The sequence below is a fragment of the Sorghum bicolor genome, chromosome 8, assembly GCF_000003195.3.
Source record: "Sorghum bicolor cultivar BTx623 chromosome 8, Sorghum_bicolor_NCBIv3, whole genome shotgun sequence".
In the NCBI taxonomy this organism is placed as follows: Eukaryota; Viridiplantae; Streptophyta; class Magnoliopsida; order Poales; family Poaceae; genus Sorghum; species Sorghum bicolor.
Window position 1 is genome coordinate 5,027,150 of NC_012877.2, and position 23,925 is coordinate 5,051,074.

The following is a 23,925-nucleotide window of genomic DNA, read 5'->3' on the forward strand; positions in this document are numbered from 1 at the left end:
TAGAAGCCAAAGCTCACGTATAGCTACAAATAAGGGGTAATATCAAAAGACAATGCATAAACATATAACGTACTCAGTATAAAAGAGATAACCTTTAATAGCAAACAGCGGATAGACAACTCCAACTTTGGGTATTAACTTCTCTGTACAGGATCCAACTGACTGGTTGATCACAAGCCTAAACTTCTCCTGAGGTTTGGGGGAAATAGCAAGAGTGAGTTCATGTCAAACTCCACAAGTATAGCAACTAGATTGTATAGATCTCACAATCTCATGATCAATGTGATATAAATAATATAGAGCATTAAACAATAAATAATGAGCATATTAACACACAAGAATCATCACCCTTAATGTAGATGTCCCCAAGGCCGCTCCTGACCGTGAGCTCGGCTAGTATACTAGTTTTAACACTCTGCAGAGGTTGTACATCTTTACCCATGAGTCATGATTTACCCTTTCGCCCGAGGTGATCAGCCTCTTAACCCACTTCCAAGAAAGGTCGGCAGGGATCACTATGAAGCCTTTCAAAAGTTCGTCTAACCTGTTAGGGCCGCAAGGTTTCCTTTGCACGTAGATATAGAGCCCCCCTTCCGATGGCACAATGACGCGCAACCTATACACATACAGACAGAGGCCACACTATACCCAAAATGGTTCAGCCCCTCCCCCTTTTTGGGTAACCTCTAATAAGCTAGAAAAGGTCTTCATACTGAGCTAAAGCCAGAGCCATTATAGCCCTCATGGTTGCACTGTTGTCCCGGACGATCACGTACAGACAAATCATCAAGTTGCTAAAAAGTCATTTTTATCGTTTATTGCTTAACATTAATCTAGTCACAAGATCATGGTCACAGAAATAAAATCCAAATGCTATACTTGTCTTAATCCAATTGCTCTTGTTGATCCTTTTAGTCCTGCTGGTCTTACTCGTTGCCAAAGCTCTGATCTTGATCACTAAAAACTGCTCCCCGACTAAACTCGATCATCGATCATCAACACACAAACAACCGGAGACAAACATACACGAAGCAAACAAGGCTACAATTAGAACAGTACACCAATCATATAAAAACAGTATGTAAAGTTTATAAAACGATTCTACGCATCGCTACGATTTCATAGACGTAAAGATCACGAAAATCGGAGCTAAAACGTAGAAGATATGAATTTTCTAAGATTTTATATAGAAAAGTAATTAATTAATTAAAGTAACGAAATTAAAAAGTTTCAAGCTGAGTAAACAATTTTACTAACATGTAGAGCTCATTAATACGAGTCCAACGCAATTTAAATGGACAGAAACGGAGTTAAAATGAATATTTTATGAGCAAAAGAAAATCAGTGGCAAACTTGTAATTACTGAAAACATATTTTGAATCAACCCGAGGTGGATTACGCTTTCAAAGCAGTAAAGCGTATTTCCTAAAAGCGCTAAGGACGGCGGGTTATAAAACGACGTTTCCCAGGGTCTCTTTAGAAAAAGTGCCTGGCCGAAAGGGTAAGTTCTAATCTCGTCCTCTGATTCTCGATCCAACGGTGCAGGCTCAATCAAGGGGGAGGGAGCGGCCGGCGGTGAGCTCCCCATGGCGGAGCACCATGGCCGGGAGCTTTAGAGCTCACCGGAGCTCAGGGTTAAGCGATTCTGGGCGCCTAAATTCAAAAGAAAAGTACCAGTGGGTCGAGAAGGAGGAGGCGAATTCACCTGGGGCCTAAACGTGTCCGGGAAAAGCTCAAAGTTGGGCAACCCACGCGGGATGGCGGCTCGGTGCTCCTGCAGAAGGTTCGGCGAGGATTTTAGAGCAAAAGATCGCGCTAGAGAGTAAAAGGAAGGGTTCGGCATGTTCGTCACCTTTGTCCGAAGCTCGGTACGGTATCGATTTTGTTGACACGGCCATGGACAGAAAGTTCCACGGCGGCGGCGTTCTCCGCTTACGGCAAGATCCAAACGCGAGACCGAGGTGGACGCGGCGGTGCCAAGGGGCTCATATAGGTGCTCGGTTGGGCAAGGGCGAGGGAAATCCCGAGTACTCGGGATCTGTTTCCTCTGGGAGAGTCCCAGTTGAACCCGACGCCAGGAGGAAGAAGAGAAGGGTCGCTGCTAAGCGGGCCCAGAGTGGCAGTGACACAGATGGCGGGGCCAGCGTGCCAGTGAGAGGGGGAAAAAAGGAGGGTGCCCGCGATGCTTCCTGGGCTGCTTGCGCGCGCTGGGCCGCGCGGGAGAGGGGAAACGGGCTCGACCCAGATGAGAAGAAGAGGGGGGCACGGCGCTGGCCAGCTTGGGCCGAGGCCGAGGGCGCCGAGCTGGGCTAGAAACTGGGAGGAGGAGGAAGTTCCTATTTTTTTTAATTTAATTCAAAACCTATTTCAAATCCATTTTAAAATCTGTTTAAAAATATTTGTGCACTTTGGTCAAATCACTCAGCACAATAAAATTAATTCTCCTGCATGAATGCACAAACAAGTTGCTAGCTCTATGATAAATTTTATTTTAATGAAAAATATTTTTTTTCTGTATTCTCATGAGCACAAAAAAATAACCAATTAAATTAAATTTTTATCTATTTCAAAAGGAGCAAATTTTTGGGTGTTACAATGGCTGAAAGTGTGTCCAGTGGGTTTTTTAGTGTCAGGCACAAGAGTTTTGGGTGGAGTGGTTTTGGTAAGATTGGGAGTAGAGGAAGAAGGCTTCTCTCACTACACTCACCAATCTTGCCATAGAGTTTGTCACCTCCAACACCTTCAGCAACGAAGCCTACATCCGGTCCACCAACATCATGCTTGAACACATTTGGACCATCATCCCCAATTGGGGCTCCCTACAAGACATCCAGCTCAAGATAGGTCGAAGGAATGTGTTTTCTTTCTCGGATCTAGTCTTGGTGGCACGACAATCCTCAAGTTCATGGATCAAGTCTTGACTCAATGCACACTCACCTTGAGGGGAATCACAACTAGCCTTCTCAAGCAAAGAGATCCTAGCATTCTTCTCAACAAGCTTAGACTACAAGTGGGGCACAACTTCCACACACACCTAGAAGACTCGACCTAGACCTAACTTCATCTAGCTTATCTATCAAATAGGCATACTAGGTTTGTAGGGTAGCAAGGTTTGACATGTGCATCACATAGCTATCATACTCTATCTCATTAGTCACTACCGGAGCCCTAGCAAACTCAAGATCCTTAAGAGTTAACTGTAGCTTAGCCTTGTACTCGTTCCACTCTTTCACTAACCCTAAGCAACTTGTCCTGACTAAGCAAAAGCGTCATTCATGGTATTCAACTCACCAGTAAGATCGTCAGGAGAGCACAATACCTCAGAGTCAGAGTTGTTGCTGTCATCACCATTCACGATCTCATCACCAAGCGCCATAATGTAGAAGTTGTCCTAGGAGGTGTTAGCGAGGATGCAGAGTCCGTTCAGCTTGTCCTCAGTCTTGCACTTGGACTCAACAAAGTCCACCTCGAAGTCACCGAGGGAGGCCAAGAAAGCACGTTCTTGAGATTTGGTAGTCTTACGGTACTGCTTCTTGAGCACCTCCTTATCGAACGTCCTCCTGCTGGACTTGTACTTGTTGGAGGTGTACTTGTGCTTGTCCTTGCGTTTGGCATAGTCCTCCTTGCCCCTTGAGCTTGAGATAGTTGGTGATGAAGTCCTTTTGTCCACCACGCTGCCAATTCTTGTGGTTGTCATGGAAGTGAACGCAACCATAAGATTAGTGCAAGCCAAACTAGTTTAAGTGTAGCCAAATCTATACTCCTATTCTAAATTATAAGTCATTTTGCTTTTATAGTTACATAGATTTTGCTATGCACTTAGATATAGATTATGTCTAGATACATAGCAAAAGTCATTAGGTATCCAAAAAGCCAAATGACTTATAATTTAGAGAGTATTAACATTTATGCCTCCAACTAGGTTTACTAAAAAAATGTTCATAATTAATTTAGTGGTATTTATTTTGTGTGTTAGTATATTTTTATATATAATTATGGACAAACTTTAAATTTTTTCATTCCTTGCGGAGGAGGATTAGATTATGATCATTGGATTATTAGCCAACCAAGCAAGTGTATATAATTATGGACAAATGTTACACGTTTCAATTCTAAGTCACTAATTAAGGTGTGACTCCTTTTTGTGATGTGTTTTGGCATAGTGAACATAACTATAGGATACGTGCAAAGGCAAACTAGCTAGTTTAAGTGTAGCCAATATACTTCCTTCGTTCTAATTTATAAGTTGTTTTAGTTTTTCTATTACCAATTAAGTAAGAAAAACATACATATACGTGTACACACGAACACAATGCACGGCATAAATTACCAATTAAGGAGAGCCTTCGAGTCCATATGGAGTCACCGCCTTTCGCCAATAACTCCCGCCATCATCAACCTATAATGGTATTTGTTTTGTTTATAGTATTTGGAGAGTGTTAAAAATGCCAACAGGCGCAACAAAAAAAATACTGATCAAAGATGTAGTGATGACAACAAAAAAAACGACTTATAATTTGGAGAGTGTTAATATATAGTTATATCTGCAACTAGATTTACTATAAAAGTATATCCATAATTGATTTAATGGTATTTATTTTTGTACGTTAGTATAGATGTTTGTACATAATTTTGATCAACCTTTAAATTGTTTGACTCCATGTGGAGGGGGATTAGAATATGATGATCATTGGATTATTAGCCAATCGATCGAACGAGTGTACCAGTCGCGAGTATACGAGCACGTGAAGAATAGACCGCCGCAACGCAACTACGTACGTGCATGCATGCGTGGTGCTTATTATTAGCCTGTTTGCATGCATGCATATTTAGTTTGGCTTGCTGCATGCATGAAGATTAATTAATTACTAGAAAAGTCCATTTATTTAGTATGTAGTAGGAGGAGTACGTAGGATTGAAGGTATAAAAAAATGAAATCAGTGCTATATACTTGTAGGTTGCTGACGTCGAACGGCCGAGAAGGAGAGAGATGACGACGGCGAACAACACAACAGCGCGCGGGCAGAACCCGCGTTGGAGCCTCGCCCGGGCGGCCCGTAGGTTGCTGACGCCGATCGAACGGCCGAGAAGGATCGGAGAGAGCAGCACACCGAAGGGCACCAGCCACCCTTGCATTATATTGCATTGTGAACGTACACGTACCCGGAGGCCGGAGGCGAACGACTAACCCGCCGGCCGTGGCGGCACACGTCGCCGCCGAGGTCCGGCCGCCCCGGCGACGGCCGGCATGCACTACCCACACTGAGTCCACGGCCCGGGCAGTACGTACGTAGGGCACGTACGGCTGGGCTCCCCACACACGCCGATGTTGGCGGGCCGGCAAGACACGCCGGGGCTCTTGCCACGCCGATCGAGCAGGTCCACGCGGCCATGCACTTGGCAGTTCTTGGTCCAGGATCGTCGATCGAGCGCACGCCGCTGCCACAAACCGAGCGCACGACCCGTGGGTGGCCCTCGTCTCTACCCTCTCGTGTACGTGTCATCCTCTCGCCGACGACGGGGCCGGACGAGCGTGGCCGGGCTCATGCCCCTCGGCACGGACGTCGAGGTCGACCTCCACGGCCCTCCTACTACCTGCACCGGCCTGGTGCTGAGCCATGGGTGGGGCAAGAACGAACTTCTAGGTCTCGGCTCCACGAAGCTCAATGTACGATCGATGCAGGCAGAGGGAAGAGAACAGCAGTGAAACCTTCGTTATTGATTGATTTGACGGAATATCTTTTTCCAGGGTCCATTTTTTTTTTTTTTGCAAAATAGACATCGTACCATTTTCGTTTGTATTTGTCAAATATTGTCCAATCATAAACTAACTGGGCTCAAAAAATTCGTCTCGCAAATTACAGATAAATTGTGTAACTATTTATTTATTTTATCTACATTTAATATTTTATGTACGTGCCACAAGATTTGATATGACGAAAAAACTAAAAAATTTTGCAATTTTTTTTAAACTAAACAAGGCCTTACACAGGGAAACAGTGCACTGAACTCGTTCAGAAGTTCAGAGTGACTACACACGTTGGCCCGAATCTCAAAGCACCTGACTTGTAAAAGGTGATGAATTGTGGGCTACAGACCCATTCGCCGGGGTATGTATCCAAGTCTCCAAGTCTCTTCTCTCCCTAGCTCTGCTATTGTTTCGTTCTTTGATTTCTTGTCCAGCGCGTCCGTACCACCTGGATCTGATGAATTATTTCGGGCAGATCATCTGCTGTCTGGATAAACTGGTTATTTGACTATCCTGAACGTCTGTTGTCTGCTGTCTTGTCCTGATTATTTCTAATAGATCGTCTGCTGTCTGAATAAACTGGTTATTTGACTGTCCTGATTATTTTTAGTAGACCGTGTGCTGTCTGCTGTCTGAATAAACTGGTTATTTCACTGTCCTGATTATTTCTAGTAGATCGTCTGTTGTCTGCTGTCTAAATAAGTTGGTTATTTGACTGTCCTGATTATCTGTTGTCTGCTGTCTGAATAAGCTGGTTATTTGGCTGTCCTAATTATTTCTAGTAGATCGTCTATTCTGAATAAGCTGGTTATTTGATTATCCTGATTATTTCTAGTAGATCGTCTGTTGCCTGTTGTCCACTGTGTGAATAAGCTGATTATTTGACTGTTCTGGTTATTTCTAGTAGATCATCTGTTGTCCGAATAGGCTGGTTGTTAAACTGTCCTGATTATTCCTAGTAGATCATCTAGGGGGTATTTAGTTGGGCTCCTAAGCTGGCTTTTAGCTTGGTTGGGCCAGATTTATGTTGTTTGGTTCCCAGGCCATCCAATTGGCCACCCGTACGTCTGGAGCTAGACCCGGAAAGAAACATCTTCTAGAGTGAGACCAGAGCCAGCCCCGATGCTCTTTCTTGTCATCGCCCGGTTTCACTCTGCACTGCCTCGCCTTCGCACGGGCCGCACCGTCCACCCCCTTCCTTCCCATGGTCGTCCGTCCCCTTCCTTCACACGAGCCACGTCGTCTGTCCGACTACAGTCAGCCTCCCCTCCTCACTCAGATCCCGGCCATGCTAGAGCTTCTGGTGGCCGAGGAGACAGAGGTCCTCTTCTCCGCGTTCTCAAACCCCAACCCTACTCCTGAGCATCAGTGTCGGCCTCTTTGTCGTCACCTTCTCCATGGTTGGCCTCTACTGCCTCTGTCACGCCTATGCCCAAGCTGTCCTTCACCGTTGGTGCGAGAATCTGCATCACATATCTGTGCTCGATCCACCGCAACTGGGTGTGGTGGTGGTGGCATTTTCTCCATCTTGTGGATTGCGCTGCAATTCCTAGTGTTTGAGCTCTCGGAGATATTCACCGCCGTGGGGCTCATCGAGTTCATCTACAAGCAGTCACTCGCCAACTTCTTCACAACAGCTCGCTCGCACTTCTTCACAACTCCAACGGCATCGTTGTGCAAGGTCACGAGGTCAGCGGGTTCTTGAATGCTCAACGAGGAGGAGAACAGTGGCGAGGGTGAAAGCCCAAGTTTGGTTTTGGTAGTTAATGACACCAAGTTGTTAATGTCATTGTAAAGTGTTTTGAGTTAGGCATAGTAACACAAGTGATGAAGGAGCAAAGTGGCATGGAGTGGTGGCCACATGATCACAAGGAGATGGAGCTTGAACATGGAAATGAATATCATGGTGATCAAGCACTTGGTGATGGACAAGAAGTAAAGTGATCAAGGCAAAGGTATAACCATAGGGTTTTGCTTTTGTCGATCTAAAATGACTAGAGAAGTGATTGACTAGATTTAGGATAGATAGTCGTCTAGTCGACAATTAAGAGGGGTAATCACGGTGAATCAAGTGCTACTAGGTCAACATCTTAAGTATTTGTGTTAGGATCTAGTAGATTGCTAACATAACTCATTTGAAGAAAATGTTTGTAAAATTGCTAACACACATGCACATGGTGGTGTACACTTGGTGGTGTTAGCACATTTGCAAAGGAGGTAAAGTTTGAGGGGTAGAGAGGGCTTTGGGATCCTCTATCCCCCGCCGAGCTTGCGAGACAAGATTCAGCGTTTTTGTGGAAATGGAATGTCTATTTTCCATTACAATAGAGGAAAGTTTCGGTGAAGTCGCGCGAGTGTTTCTCGCTCGTTGGACCTAGGTAGGACAACATCGGATGCTGGGGCCGCGTCCGACGAGAGCAGCACAATTAGACTTTGGCAGATTATTCCCAAAGTCATATTTTTTCATTTGAACTCCAATTTTGATGTTCCAAATACATTTCTTCAACATCTCGATGCCATGAACTTGATGGTGGAGTCCATTACTCTTGTTGGTACATTTTTACTATCAACTTGAGCCTCTTTAGTTGAAGTCATTTATATAATTATAAAATTGGTACAAATTTTCAGCAGCATATTACGTTGTACCTTCTCATTTCTCTCTCATACAGTGTCATGTTGAGATGAAATCCGTTTAAAATTGTATCTCTCGCCAAGATCTCTAGTATTTTAGTTCCGAGTTTTGTAATTTGAGATGCTTAAGTGATACAAACATTCAACAGCTTGCTTAAATATGCTACTTAAAGTTTGTATCACTTTTTTAAACATCTAAATGACTTGAAGTAAAAAAGAATTCGAATATGAAATATTATATATCTTGATTGACAAGAGCTGTAATTTGCATATAAATTTTATCTCCATCCGATTCCATATGAGATTCTAAGGTAACAAACCATGGTACACTTGCACTTATATGTTGTTGAATATTGGTATCAATATTGTAAGCGTCCAAATGATTTCAAATGGGAAAAGTCAAAACACAAAAGTTGTAGGTCTGATTGAATACTAGAAGTTTTATATATAAAAAAGTTTTGTAGCCGATGTTGTATTGAAAAGATCGAAAACAATATGACATTAAAAATCATTTAATCACCATTCGGACAAATGACCACTTATACAATAGATTCAATATGGGGTTTAAGGTGGTTTTGAGGTACCTATGTGGTAATGTCTAGCTTTCGAGTTTAAAGGTTGTTTCTTTTTTTTTCAAATATAAGACAAGTTGTCAGACAAATTAAAAGAGAGCGGTTTTCCTTTTATGATTGCCTAATTTGTATATTTATTACTGTTTGTTGCACTGCAGGTACCTACTTTTGTTTTTCAACTGACCTTCTGCCCAGACAGAATGGTGCGGGGCCTATGCACCCTCATGAGGGAACTTCAGAGTGAAGTCGCTCGGCAATCAGCCCGTGAGTCTGCGGATGGCCGTACTGTCAAGGTGTGGGTGCACGGGCACCATCGCCTGCTGCTCACACCCGACGGCGGGTTCTTCATTGTGCTACTCAGGCCTCCGCCCAATGTGGGAGGTAGGGAAGTCAAGCTGCTCTTTGGGTTTCGGGACCTATACCTGTTGGGTTTTGAGCACGGGGACCTGTGGTACGTTTTCAGTGACGCTAAACTTGGAGCAGCAATTGCCCACCCAAGGGTAAGAAACCTGGGCTTTGATGGTGGCTACAGGGGAAACGTGTTTCAGGAGGTGAAAATTGCAGTGATGGACCTCTTGCAGACGTACCAGACATTGCTTGATGCAGTTAACCGTCCATGCACAGAAGTCTACAGGGCTCTGTACGGAGTCATGGTGACCATTTCAGAAGCTCTCAGGTCTGTGGAGTGGATGAAGGAACTGGTGCGTATCTACAAAGAGAGCAGGATGGAACCGGCTGTGGACAACGAGGATGACGACGTCTGTTTCTCTCAAAAGTTCCGCAACTGGAGCAACCGCAGCAAGGCTGTCCGTGAAGGAGAGAATGCATTCGTAGGGCCTCAGTATGGCTTCAACACCTACGATGCACTCCTCGCCAACTCAGGTGTTGTGTTGAGTAGGTGAGCAGTGTAGTCGGCAAGGTCACAGATCTTGCTCCCGTTCCCCAGATATGCTACGGGTGTTTCCACCTTCATTTCCAGTTTACTATTTGGTCAGACCTTGCGCAGCTTGGTACGCTTTGTGATGTACGGCGTGATACTGTGTGATACACACTAAGTGGTACATTGTGATGCATCGTGTGGTGTTTTCCGGGGCGATCTGCGGCGGGTTGACTTCACCTATGGCATGTAATAACTTAATTTTCTATATGCTCATTACATACCTACGACTATAACATGTCTTTGACCTATGCAGACACGGCTTTTGGTGATGGATGCATGTTCTGTGAACTATATTAGATGTATGTGTGAACTGCAGCTGTTTTATGATGTGATGCATGCTTTGTTGTGCCAAACTTTATATGTAACTATATTTAGATGTATGTGTGGTGATGTGGGATCTTGCACATTTTTGTGTATCTATGTGATATGGTCATTTGTGATGGTATGAAGCATGTGAATTTAAATTTGAATGTGTTGTCAATATAAATATGAAATTGGTGTCTAAATTTGGATTTGGTGCAATTTGTATTTGAACTCTTGCTGATATATTATAGGCCATATTGGGCCAATTCTATCTTGCAATTGGGCTAGCCCGAAAAGTGTCTACTAAAATATAGGACTAACTAATTCTAAAAAAAATACACAAAACATTGGCCTAATTGGAGAAAATGGGCCATAGAAAGTCTGTTGATGATATGATGGCGACCATGTCAGATCCAGCATCATCAAATGACATGGCAATAGCTGATGTGGCAACAAAACCATGACGGCTCAGTTCGTCACCATAGCCTCTTTCTACAGTTGCCCTCCAGTTTATCCATGACGATAAAAAAATCAACCTATTTTGGTCTGAAAAATGTATGACGAAGGATAGGTGACGTTTCACTAGACCGTCACGTGACGTATTTTTGCTTGTTCATGACTAAATCAAAACATCACGTAAAGTCAAATTTCTTGTAGTGATAAACCAATGAGCTTGATGGTCTATGGCCCGGCGGGCTTTCGTGTAGCACTGGTAAGTTGAGAAGATGTTGCTTGGCTTCCTGCCATTTAGCATCACCTTGTGAGGTGAGTGAGATGAGGCTAGGCGCTGTCTATGTATGAGAGGACAGCTGGCCACCGGTAGAAAGAAATCATCTGCACACAGTGTGCAGCCTGTAATTGAGTTGTATGACCTGTGCAGAATTTTAAATATTTAAAATTAAAAGTAGAAAAGTAGAAAATTGTCTAAATTGTTTTCTACTTTTACATTTAAAATACGAAAACAAAAATGATAAAGTCAGACAAGAAAATGTAGATTTAATCAGATTAAATATAGAAAATGATATAGTTTGATTTGAGATATTTTCGTTCTGTTTTCATCCTTAGATGTGTTCATCACAAACATCCACATACAGGGAAACACTGTCATAATTCTGGGCAAAGTTCGATAGTGAGTAGAATTTAGGACAGCTCACGAGATTTTAGGAGAAAGTTCGCGTTTATCTTATAAGAATTAAGGTCGAGTGAAAACCATTAAAGATGGACTTGATTAAACTATAGAAAGCTAGAAATATTGATAGAGATACAAAATGGAGATTGACTGCATGGACCCTGGATATCCTCACGGACCGGAAAACCGATCCCTCCTCAATAGGCAGGGCCATCTACTCGAAAAGGAAAATCATTTAAAGTATGTCATCTACTTGGCGGATAAGACATAGGTACGCAAAAAGGATACTAGCGTAGTAGATATGATTGGATATCTTTGTAACCAATTAGCAATCCTCCTTCTAACCAACTAACAATCGAAGTGTACCCTAATCGGAGATTCCTTTTGTAAGCCCTATGGCCGGGGAGACACACTTGAGAGCTAGTTTTTTTCTACCAAATTTGTATTGATATAGAAGGAAAAAAACACTATACAAGGGCAGAACATGGAAAAAACACAACACAACCAAAAAAACAATAAAGAGCTCAAAAAGTGTTTCTTTGGCTCCTACCGCACATCAGATTCTTGCCTCTTCCTTTATTTTCCCAATGAGTGCTTCGGCAGTGGTGAGGCAGCGATAAAAAAATCTTAGCATTTGTCTCTTTCCAAATCTCCTGCTACTAAAATTATTTCTCTGTTTCTTAAAGCTTTAACTCCTAAAATCCGTATCATTCAAACTTTTTTAAGTTTGACTAATTTTATAGAAAAAACATCAATATCTATGACATAAAATGAATATCTTATAAAAATATATTTTATGATAAATCTAATATATTAATTTAGTATTAGAAATCTTAACATTTTTTCTTAAAAATCAGTCAAAGTTTTAAAAGTTTGACTTAAAACAACTTTAAAAATTGAAGCTTTCAAAAACCGCAGCGATCTGCGGACTCACCACCGATAGTCAATGAAACAAAGATTGCCCCACTGAGAATGGGTAGGAAGTTGCCACCTGTCGAGGTATACACTGGATTCCAAAGGCATAGCCATTGATTGGGCCAACCACATTTTTAGAGGCAACCCAAAGACAGTTTTGGAAAGAAGGTCACGCAAAGAATTTGCATATGGGGTGAAGCTAGCCCAAGTGCGCCAAATGAGATTGTGGTGGTAAGTGAAAATAGAGCCTAAGAATCTATATCTCTTATAAAGATAAACCTCACTAGCAATTTATCTTGCCATACAAAGTATCTATATCAACATCCACTAAAATATCCTACTAATACATTTAACTATTTCGTCACGTAAAGTGTCCACATCAACATCAACTAACACATCCAACTAATATATGTCATTGTGTCTTTATTCAAGCTATTTACATTAGTAAATCATATAGCTATTTACATTAGTAAATCATATCATTTACTGACATATATTTAGTTGTGCAGATCAGAATATTAAAAATCATCCACTAATATGTATTATGATATTTATTCAATCATATATTAGTAAATATAAGTAGTATAATTTCACCAACAATTTTCACAACAATGCGCGGGGCATTCTTCTAGTTGAGTCTAGTATGCATAGCGTGCTGAGCACATAATCGCCAAGTGATCGATCATGCAAATTTGGGTCAAGATGAGTGGTATGTACCTTCTCCCAAAGGGTCACAAACCGGGAAATTTGGAGAGTGGAGTTTATGGCTAACAGTTGAAGTCCTAGACCCAAACATTTCCAAAGCTAGGCCAAAAATTGTGGGGCCAAGTCCTTTAGACTATGTCAAAAAAGCATTTCATAGACGAGCGTTCAGCTGCATCACAAACACGCCAGCGCGCATCGGTAATACGGCGTCTGTAATAAGGCTTATTATAGATGCACAAAACAAGCTTTTGTATTAAGAAAACACTTACAGACGTGTGTACCCAAATGCGACTGTGATTAGAATAGTACACGCATATGTGTGAATGACAATACTCTGATGCGTATACTATACACGGGTCTATAGTATGGATACCACTACAGACGCGTTCTTTAAGTGTGCTTGTTTTAGTGAACATCGTACATACACTTGTACTCTACATGCATCTGAAGGTAGGTTACTACTACAGACGCCAGCGGTAAACACGTCTGTCTAAAAAAGTATAGTAGTGATGCATGTACAATACATGTGTCTATAGTTGTGATGCTAATACAGACGTTGTTATTATGCATTTGTAATGAGGAGCACACTACAGACTTGTTTTGTCAGCGCGTCTGTAGTATGTTCCTTACCACAGATGCGTCCAGGCCATAGACCCGTCTATAGTAAGGAAAAATATTACAAACGTGTTTTATGCCTATAGGTCTGTAGCCCACAATACAACCAGGACAACACTGATATACACAGAGAACCATAGATATAAATACACACCGATATCATAGAAATAACATATATATACAAGATCGATGATAGTTGTTTATCACACACAATACACAGATTGTTCATCAGACAGTACACAGATTGTATATCATCTCAAATTGTATCTTACATAGTTCATCATAATTTTTTGCCAAGTAACTCACATCTCTTTCCAAAAGCAGAGACTGAATGTATCTGGCATGTGATCATGGTCGACTATCACCGACATGAAATTTACCATCTTCATTGATGATCTACTCCATAAAAAACCTCCTCTATGAGGCTTGGTAGGTTGATTTCAGATGTCATCGTTTCATAATCCTGTAATTGCCAAAGAACATCATCAGTAAACACAAAACACAATGAGTATGGCTGAAGGCCAATGCCCGAGGCATATGGGATACTACTCATAGTGTGTATACGCAAAAAAGTATCATCAATGCATCACATCACTTGCTAAATTCCTGACACAAAGCTAGTATGTAATAGTAGGTGGGTAAAGCTCTAATGAGTGCCATTGCCATTCCATGACCTAGCACAAGCACTCAATTCCATTAACTATAGCCTAGGGAAACAATGTATTTCAAGTAGATCACAGTAGCTGAGTGCCAGCATATACATAAGTAATTGTAGTTGTACCTTATGGTCTTCACAGTCTATCTATTTCAACGCCTCAAGCAAGTTGTGTGCCATGAAGAACCCACAGGCGTGGCCTTGGCCCTGACCTTGCTGCTGGCACTATGAACAAAGGAATACATGGTTACCAAATGAATTGACAAAACAACTTCACAACTACAATGGAAGCACTACTTACTAGAACTTTGAAATGATGGCTCAACATCATCTTTTCTTCTACTCTTTCTTCTTTGGCTTGGGTTGCCACTTGCCAAAAGCCCTACACATACCTGAGTTGTTATAAAAATTCTTTGACTTCCACTAACTTAATTAAGAAAGAAATACATGTGATGAGGACATGGCCGTCGTCATGCATATGACCATGCTTAGAGAATCATATGGAGACCAAGTAGATCATCAAGGGCATCCAAACGGAGAATGAGGCCTAAAGCTTATACGGTTTGAGTCACCAAGGTAGAGACCTAAATCAAGTTTGAGTCCACCTCGAAACCTAGGAGCAGTCTACAGTAAAACAGACGCCTAGGACACATCTAGACTCCATTTTCAATGATCCACACATGGATGAAAAGATAATTTAATAAGCTAACAAATGGCTTCGGTTTCACATAAAAATTCATCCGGAGTCAACAGGAATCATCAAAATAAGTTAGCGTCTAGAATCTACAAGGATGATGCATTACCATTTTCGGTCCATTGGGCCGTGTATCGTCACTGAGCCCATTAGCGGGCACGTCTAGGGGGAGTGATCACCTGTTGGTATAAATTCACTGCACTCCATTAAATAAGTTTTAAGTAGGATTATCTGCAAGCACACAGATATCATACCAGTGTCACATTTTACCTGGAGGTTTTAAATATCGTATCCACAGGGAACAATTGTGATGATGATAAAGTATATAGACTTAACCCTACAATTAGGCTAGATCATATCAAGAAAAAGGAAATAGCTAATGCACTCTGGTTCTGACTCCGGTAAACTTTGTATAATATCGTCTTATCGGACAAGTAATCCGAATAGGAGAAGAAATAGAGTAATCTCCTACCATGCACCTATAAGCCTATCAAACCTATCAACAGGATGTGGATTACAGAGGATTCAACGTAGCTATAAAGTCACCTGTGCGAGCTACCACAGTCCGGCTAATTAGGGGACATTCACAAGTAAACCTAGCCTAGGCACCACGCCTACACTACGAAATACTACTTCAACTAAGTAATGACCAAGATCAAAGCACTCAATATGAGATGTGAACCAAAGAATGAATAAGAACAAGTTGCTTACTTAAATCGGAATAGTAAGTACAAAAGTACCTCAGAACGCAGCTCTTGTCACACCCGATTTTAAAGAACAAAACCAGGCTAGCCATATGTGTGCCCAGGAAGTCCACACATACAACAACAAAAGCACTTCTTCAGGCTTAATCTTCACAGGGACGGTTATATAGCAGAAATACTTAAAATTAATACTTACATCAGAGTATTGCGGAACGGTAACTAATCTTCAGGCCTAATCTTCACAGGGACGGTTGACTGGGGGTTGCATATGCCAAGCACTTCTGACAGTTTTCTGAGAACGTCCTTCATAACTCCATCACTCTTCTGATCAACTCTTACTAGTAAACTAGAGTGGTGGGAAATAGCAAGAGTGAGCACATGTCGTACTCAACAAGTATAACCAGGGGTTCATGAGGCTCAATTAGCTGACACTGGTTTGACTGCATTTAGCTTTTATATGTAGATAGCATATTCATAATTAGATAGCAAATGTCAATGTAGCATAATTAATCCCATAACCACATGATCGATGTACACAAGAATAAAGAATAACACATATAAACAACATAATAAACCATCATTTATCATCATTAATCATGTTCGTTAGTGTCCATCTATTTCGTCAGTTTTCTGAGCCGCCCGTATCTGTGGCCACGGCTAGTATACCAGATTTAACACTCTGCAGAGGTTGTATATCTTTACCCATGAGTCATGATTTACCCTTTTATCCGAGGCCCGTCGACCTCTTAACCCACTACCAAGGAAGGTCGGCAGGGATCACAATGAAGTCTTTCAAAGGTTCGTCTAACAAGTTAGGGCCGCTTGGTTTCATTAGTCAGTCCATGTGATCCACCCGCAGAAATCCACAGTCTGCTATTCCCCAATTGCGCCACATGGGTAACCGCTAATGAGCTAGAAAAATTACTCATATTGACTAAAGCCAGAGCCATATAGCCCTCATGGTTGTACGAGTTGTCCCAGCTTTTGCCAAGGGATAAGTCCTTATGGAGGGTCAAGATCAATCTAGCAAAAACCAGAGTTCTTTCTAAATATTCATGTTACAAGATCATGGATTATAATCAAGCACTAGCAAGAACTACCCAAATGCACATCCAAATAGGTAACAAGGAATTCAGATAACAAGCATCTATGATTTTGCTAGGGTTGTCAAGATGGACACATGCATATGATATATGTATTAAAAGTGTGTAGGTAACAAGGATGGTCCCCAGTTATACTTGCCTTGATCAAAGCTTTCCTGAAACTCCTGCTGGTCTTACTTATTGTCAAGGCTCTGATCTTGATCTCCAAAATAACACTCTTGATCACCCACGAATTGTTCACCGTCTAAACTCGATCATCGATCACACAAACAATCGGGGACAACATACACGAAGCAAACAAGGCTACAATTAGAACAGTACACCAATCATATAAAAATAGTAGGAAAAGTTTATAAAATGATTCTACGCAGCGCTATGATCACACGAACGTAAAGATCACGAAAATCGGAATTAAAACGGAGAAGATATGAATTTTCCAAGATTTTATATAGAAAAATCATTAATTAAATAGGGTCACGAAAATAAAAAGGTTTCAAACTGAGTAAATTAAGTTTAATAACGTGTAGAGCTTATTAAAATGAATCCAACACAATTTGAATGGGTCAAATGGGATTTAAAACGAAGATTTTATGAGCTAAACAAATCCAATGGCAATTTAGTAAATACTGAAAACGTATTTTGAAATCAAACCAAGCTGTTTGTGTTTTCCAAACTGAAAGGCGTATTTACTGCTCTATGCTTTGGACCGCGGGTTCGATAATTAAACAGTGCAAGGACTCTTTTGCAAAACTACGGTTGAAGGGGTATCCTTCAATCCTGGCTGTTGGATCGTGTTTCAGTGGCTCTGATTAGATTTGGGGAAGAGAGAGAGAGAGGTCGCCGGCGGTGCACAGGGACCTGGCGGTGGTGCCATGGCCGGAATAGGCCGGAGCCACGCCGGAGTTCAGAGAACCGGCAATTCTAGGCACTAGAAGCGAATCTAAGAGCATGGGGAGACGTAGTAGCTTGCTGCGAACTCACCCCGGGGGTTTACGCGGCTCGGAAAATGCCTGGAGGTGACCGGCGACAAGAGACGACGGTGGCGGCTCCCTGCATATGTTTGGCAATCAATAACTCATCACAGAGACAAAAGAAAAGAGGGATGTAGGCGCGGGGAGACTCAAGACATCCAAGAGAGGCTCAGTGACCAGTTTGAAATGGCTTCGGGCCACTCCGAGGAAAAACCGACGGCGGCGGCCGAGATGAGCTCGTTGGCGAGATCCCAAAGTGGGGGCGATTAGTAATTAGGGCTCAGGGTGGCCGACGACGGAACCGGGATCAAAGAGGAGTGCCCCACCTTCTTATAGAGGTGCTCGACGCGCGCGTTGAGCAAGAAACCTCGTGCCAATCGGGATTTGGTTCCCAGATGGTGTCCTGTCCGTGCACGTCTCAAGGTGGAAGAAGGGACTGACGAGCAGGCCCCGATAGTCAGTGATGGAGGGAGAGGGAAGGAGGCACACTGGGCTGCCTGGTCAGCTTGGCCCGAGCGGAGGAGAGTGGGCCGAGGGGGGAAAGGGGAGGAGGAGTGGGCCTTCGGGGCAAAAGCAGAAGGGGAGATTTTTCCCATTTTCTTTTCTTTTTTTTCTTTTGTTTTGTTTTCTTTTGTTTCTTTTTATTTCAAAGTCTTTTCAAAGCAGTTTAAAATCAATTTGAAAATATTTTGACTTTGATCAAAACCACACATTGAATAAAACATATGCTCCAATATGAATGCACAACCATGTTGCTAAGCCTATGGTAAATTTTAATTAAATGAAAAATATTATTTTCCTATGTTTCATGAGCACAAAAATTCATAAATAAATCTTTTTAACTCTATTTCCAAGGAACAATTTTTTAGGGTATTACAGCTCTGGGCGAGGGAACTGAATCCAGAAGAATATAGCCACGAAGAAGCGCCGATAGGCCAGAACTCCTCCAGAATCTCTACTCCTCTACTCAATCTCTCTAATCTCTAAACAAGACTAGATCAAGAAGAACTAGTCTCTCCTAATTGCTACATCTAGATGAACTAGAACTAGATAAACTAGAACTAGATCAACTAGAGGGACCCTAACCCTAATTATGTAGAGAATATGAAGCACCAGGGTGTAGAATGCCCCTTGGAGGAGCCTTAGGGCGTCATTATATAGGTCGAGGTGGTGTAGGGGGCAAGGAATCACCGCATCATCGATTCGCGTCTTCATCTTGTGTGCACCATCGGATCAAACCGATTTAAAACCAACGTAAGGATACTTTGCTTGGCTTCCAAGGAGGCGTAGGAGGAAGACTCCAGAAGGCGGCGGCCAGCGGATAACCTAGGGCGCCGACCGGCCCTAGGGTGGTGCTAACCGGCCCCACCTGGGCTCCTTCGCAGGCCTCGCTCCTTCGGGTGTCTTCTAGACTCTTCCTAAGTCCAATGATGATGTTTTTCGTCGCGGATAAGTTTTGTGGTAATTATGCACTATAATCCCCTCTTTCATGCTTTTCTGGAATAATCCCCAAAAAATATAGAATCACCAAAACTCATGGAAATTGTCAGTTAAAACTCTAGACTAGTATGCATTCTTGTCTCCCTTCATGTATAAAGTTCTAATAAATATTAACATTATCGACCGTCAACAATTCCCCCAAGCTTACCTTTTGCCAGTCCCTTGGTAAACAACCTAGATCTAATTATTAATAAACTTGGATCAGGAGGTGCTACAATACTTTCATTTCTTTTAAGTACATTTATTTTTAAACATAAATTTTCCTCTGGTCTAACTTTCAAACTTACCCATTTTACCTTTAACCATGGATCTTTACAACTTTTGCATAAGTCTTGAGTAATCGAAAGATAGAATAATCAAGTCAAGCACTATGTCTCAAATTCTTCACAATACCAATATTCCAGAGTTTTGCAAGTTTTCGAATTAAAGCTCAGAGCATGATTGTATGACACCCTCATCTCTTATTATGTAGTACTTATGGATCTCGCTGAGGCATTAATGAGGTTATGCCTTCCTACAACTAAGGATATATGTAGTGGAGCTTATAGGAGTGGCAACAACAAGGATGAACATACTTGCATTTCATATATTATAAAGTCAAACAATGGATCCATAGAGAATCAAGGCATGCAACTAAATCAAGATGTGTATGTGTATGGAATATGGTGGATAGGTGTATATATAGTATTTAGTGGCTAATCCTAATTCTACTTTTGCTCGTTGAAAATTACTCCCTCCTTGGAACTTTTCACGGGAAACCGTGGGCTATCTTTATTCTTTCTTTCTTTCTTTCTTATTTTTTCCTTTCTATTCTTTTCTTTTTTTTTAATCTAGGAGACGGGCATCTATGTACCCATTGTTTTAATTGTTGGGTCACTTGTCCATCTTTTACTCCCACTTTTCTTCTTCTCTTCTTTTTTTTCAATACTTTTGCATAGCCACATGCATCCTTTGAATATAAATAATCAGAGAGATAATGATAAGAACTTAGAGCAAAATTAAATGGGGGTTGTCCTATAGGGTATATTTTTGGGTGTTTACTCCTAGTGTAGGAGAAAATAGTTTTTAAGGTGGATCTGGATGAAAGTGGAAATGACTGCGCTTACATCCCAGAGTAGGAGTAATGCATATGTGGGTGGAGTGCGTAAGTGATCTTAATTTTAAAAGCATGACAAGACTCTCATAAGGTATACTCCAAAGGTTGACTAAACTCAATGTAAAGCAAGCAGCATGAATGTGCAAAGGTTTTCCTAACTCTAAATGTATCATATATGGCTTTGGAAGGAATTTAAACTTTTTCGTACAAGAGCTCATCATGTAGGATTTTGGTTTTTTGAAAATAAATCTCCAGAACTTAGTAATGCTAGGAATAAGATAAATAGCAGCTTAGACCTTCATGTACAATATCAATTACCTAGACTTAGCTTAAACAAATGCCTCCACAAATTTTAGGTTTAGAGTTAATTCTTATATTAGAGTGGTCATGTCTAAAACTCAGGAGAATTCATGGTTGAAAACTAGGCACTTGAAAGGAATTACGGTAGAGCAACTATTCATCATCTCCAAGACAAAATTTTAATGTTCTCTAATTTTTATTTGACTTTAAACTAGACTGACTGTAGACACACTCTATGATCACACCTTAATATATAGATAAGTATTTTGTTTTTTATTTTAAATTATTATTCATCTTTTTATTCCTATTGGACTCACAAGACTTAAAGACATGGATCTTCATGTTGAAAGGTCCTAATATGGCTAGAGGGGGGTGAATAGCCTATTCAAAAATTCTACAAAAACAGTGTAGAGGGGATGAACCAATCAATAAAATGAAGTCCAATCACCGGGAGAAATCCAATCAACAAACACAATGAAGACACACAGTTTTCTCCCGAGGTTCACATGCTTGCCGGCACGCTACGTCCCCGTTGTGTCGACCAACACTTGGTGATTCGGTGGCTAAGAGGTGTAGCACGAACCTCGTCCTCACTAGGACACCACAAGAACCTATCTACAAGTGAGGTAGCTCAATGACACGAGTAATCCACTAATGTTGCCTTTGGCTCTCCGCCGAGGTAGGCACAAACCCCTCACAATCACCGGGAGATGGCCACGAACAATCACCAACTCATGCCAATCCTCCTCCGCTGCTCCAAGCCGTCTAGGTGGCGGCAACCACCAAGAGTAACAAGAAAACCGCAGCTAGAACGATCCCCAAGTGCCACTAGATGCAATCACTCAAGCAAATGCACTTGGAATCACTCCCAATCTCACAAAGATGTTTAATCTATGAAGAAGATGAGTGGGAGGTGTTCATTTTCTCGAAAAGCGCCGAATCCCGCCTCGCAAGCTCGGCGGGAGGGAGAGAGGAACCCATCCTCTCTCTACTCTTCAAACTCCACCTCATTCTTAAAAGTGTGCTAACACCACAAAGTGTGTACCAACAAGTGCACGTGTGTTAGCATTTTCACAATCATTTTCTTTGAAGGAGTTAAGTTAACTTACTAGGTTCTAAATGCATGCACATGAACAATGACACCTAGTGGCACTTGATAACCGCTTAGCCAAAGAATTCCCCTCTTTATAGTACGGCTATCTATCCTAAATGTGATCACACCCTCTATGGTGTCTTGATCACCAAAACCAAAACCCTAAGCAATACCTTTGCCTTGATCTCCATAGGGTTTTGTTTTTCTCTTTCTTCTTTTCCAAGTTGAGCACTTGATCATCTTGTGGTCATCACCATCATTACCATGATCATCTCTTGCTCCATCACTTGGCATGTACCAACCTTATTAAGTCTACACACACTTAGTATAGAGGTTAGTACTTAGGGTTTCATCAATTATCCAAAACCAAACTAGGGCTTTCACATGTGCCTATATATTTTTTTTGGTATTTTTATATTTTCTTATGATACTATTGTGAACCTTCATGTGCTCACATATTTTTGGTATTTTATGACTATATAAATAGACTCAATAATCGCCTAGGTATAGTTATCTGATAACTAGGGGATGCTCTTCCCCCAAGCTAGATGTTTGCAATAGTTGGTGTTGATGATCTTCAGAGTGAGCTAACCGGTAGCGCTTAGAGCTCTCAATACCTAGCAGACCCTAAAACCACAGTAAGTATGCAAGAAATTAAGCGACAAAAATATCAAACATGAAAAGTGGAAGATAGCATATAGTCACAGATCATCACCTGATGAGATTTCTAGAGCTCTAAATAAGTCAAAATACAATATGTTTGCTTCAGTTAATAAATACTATTTCCTGATCTCATTAACCTGTTGAGACCTCAGTAGTGTGTAAGTATTCATGATTAATCTACCTCCGTGCTTTATGGCCAGAATTCTGCAAAAGAGAAGAAGAGGAAAAAGAGTCACAATAGTAACAGTACCATCAATATTTTGCCCTAAAGGTAAACCATACTTATCTGGTCTTGAAAGATAAACTTCCATGGTTTTGTTATGATGTCATGAACTCACTATATTTTGGGACAAGTAGATTTTTGCAGCAAAAATATGATCGTGACCAAGATGCCGAAGAAGAGATGCTTAATAGTAAAAATAAGATAATGGGCTTCCATTATGTGAATATGAAGAGACATCACAGGATAGCAAATATGAAAAATTAGTGTGAATTGTGGCTGTCCCAGAAGTTATTTGAATTGTTTTTCCTTTTTTACATGTGTCATTTTCTAATTCGTTATATATTTTTCATGTGCTATGTTTGCCATCTTCCTCACACAACTTTTGTTACAGATTACGTTTGCAACCAAGCTAATCTTAACATTATTGAGCCTATTAAGAAAATCCCTTATGAACCTAGAAAGGAACAAGTGCTCATCAATGATGCTTTCATAAACAGGACGAACATGGAGTGCCTTTTTCAGTCGAATGAATTTTTAAATGATCAGGTCATAGCATTTTTAAATGACCAGTTTATAGCATTGCTTCTATTACTTCTAAAATATGAAATATTTGTTCCCAAATATTTATAGTTCCTGTAACCTTACTTGTGCAGGTAATAAATGCATACATTACGTTATTAAGGGCTCAAGATCATCTGAAGTTGAGGGCTTGTGGAAAGGTCCTCCTCAAGAATTCTCTTATCTCCAGTATCCTCAAGAGGGATGGTGATGATAAAATTAAAATTGTGGACCTATATCCCACTCACGACAAGAATGAAATTAGAACTATTGAGAAAAGGGTTTTATCGTACCTGGACCATGACATGGTAAAAATCAATTTATATTATGATTTATTTACTGCTATATATAAAATATATAATTTTCTGATGCAATAACAATACTATATTTCCTCTCAACGACTGGGGTTGGGACACCAATGGCGACACTTAAGGTGAGGTGGCTGTGAGGAGATTGTTGATGGTGGCACGCTAGCAGCACCTTGAAGTAGACCAGCACCAGGGTGACGGTGAGGGATGAATATTGAGGGCAAGAGAGAGGTGATGAAGTTGCACTTTGTTACTTAGATCCTTTGAGAAATATAAGGCTGTAGGCATCCAAATTGCCAAACATAGTCCCTTGAAAAATATTTCTACTTATGTGGAAGACAAAGTGTGTCTCTATTGCTACATGTTCAAATAAAAAATTTCCTATGATGAAGAATGATGATTATAATTTGTTTTCCTCATAGCAATTCATGGGCAAAATACACTTAACGTCTCTGTTTATTTTTCACAAAAATATCGATGTCAGACATAAATACTACC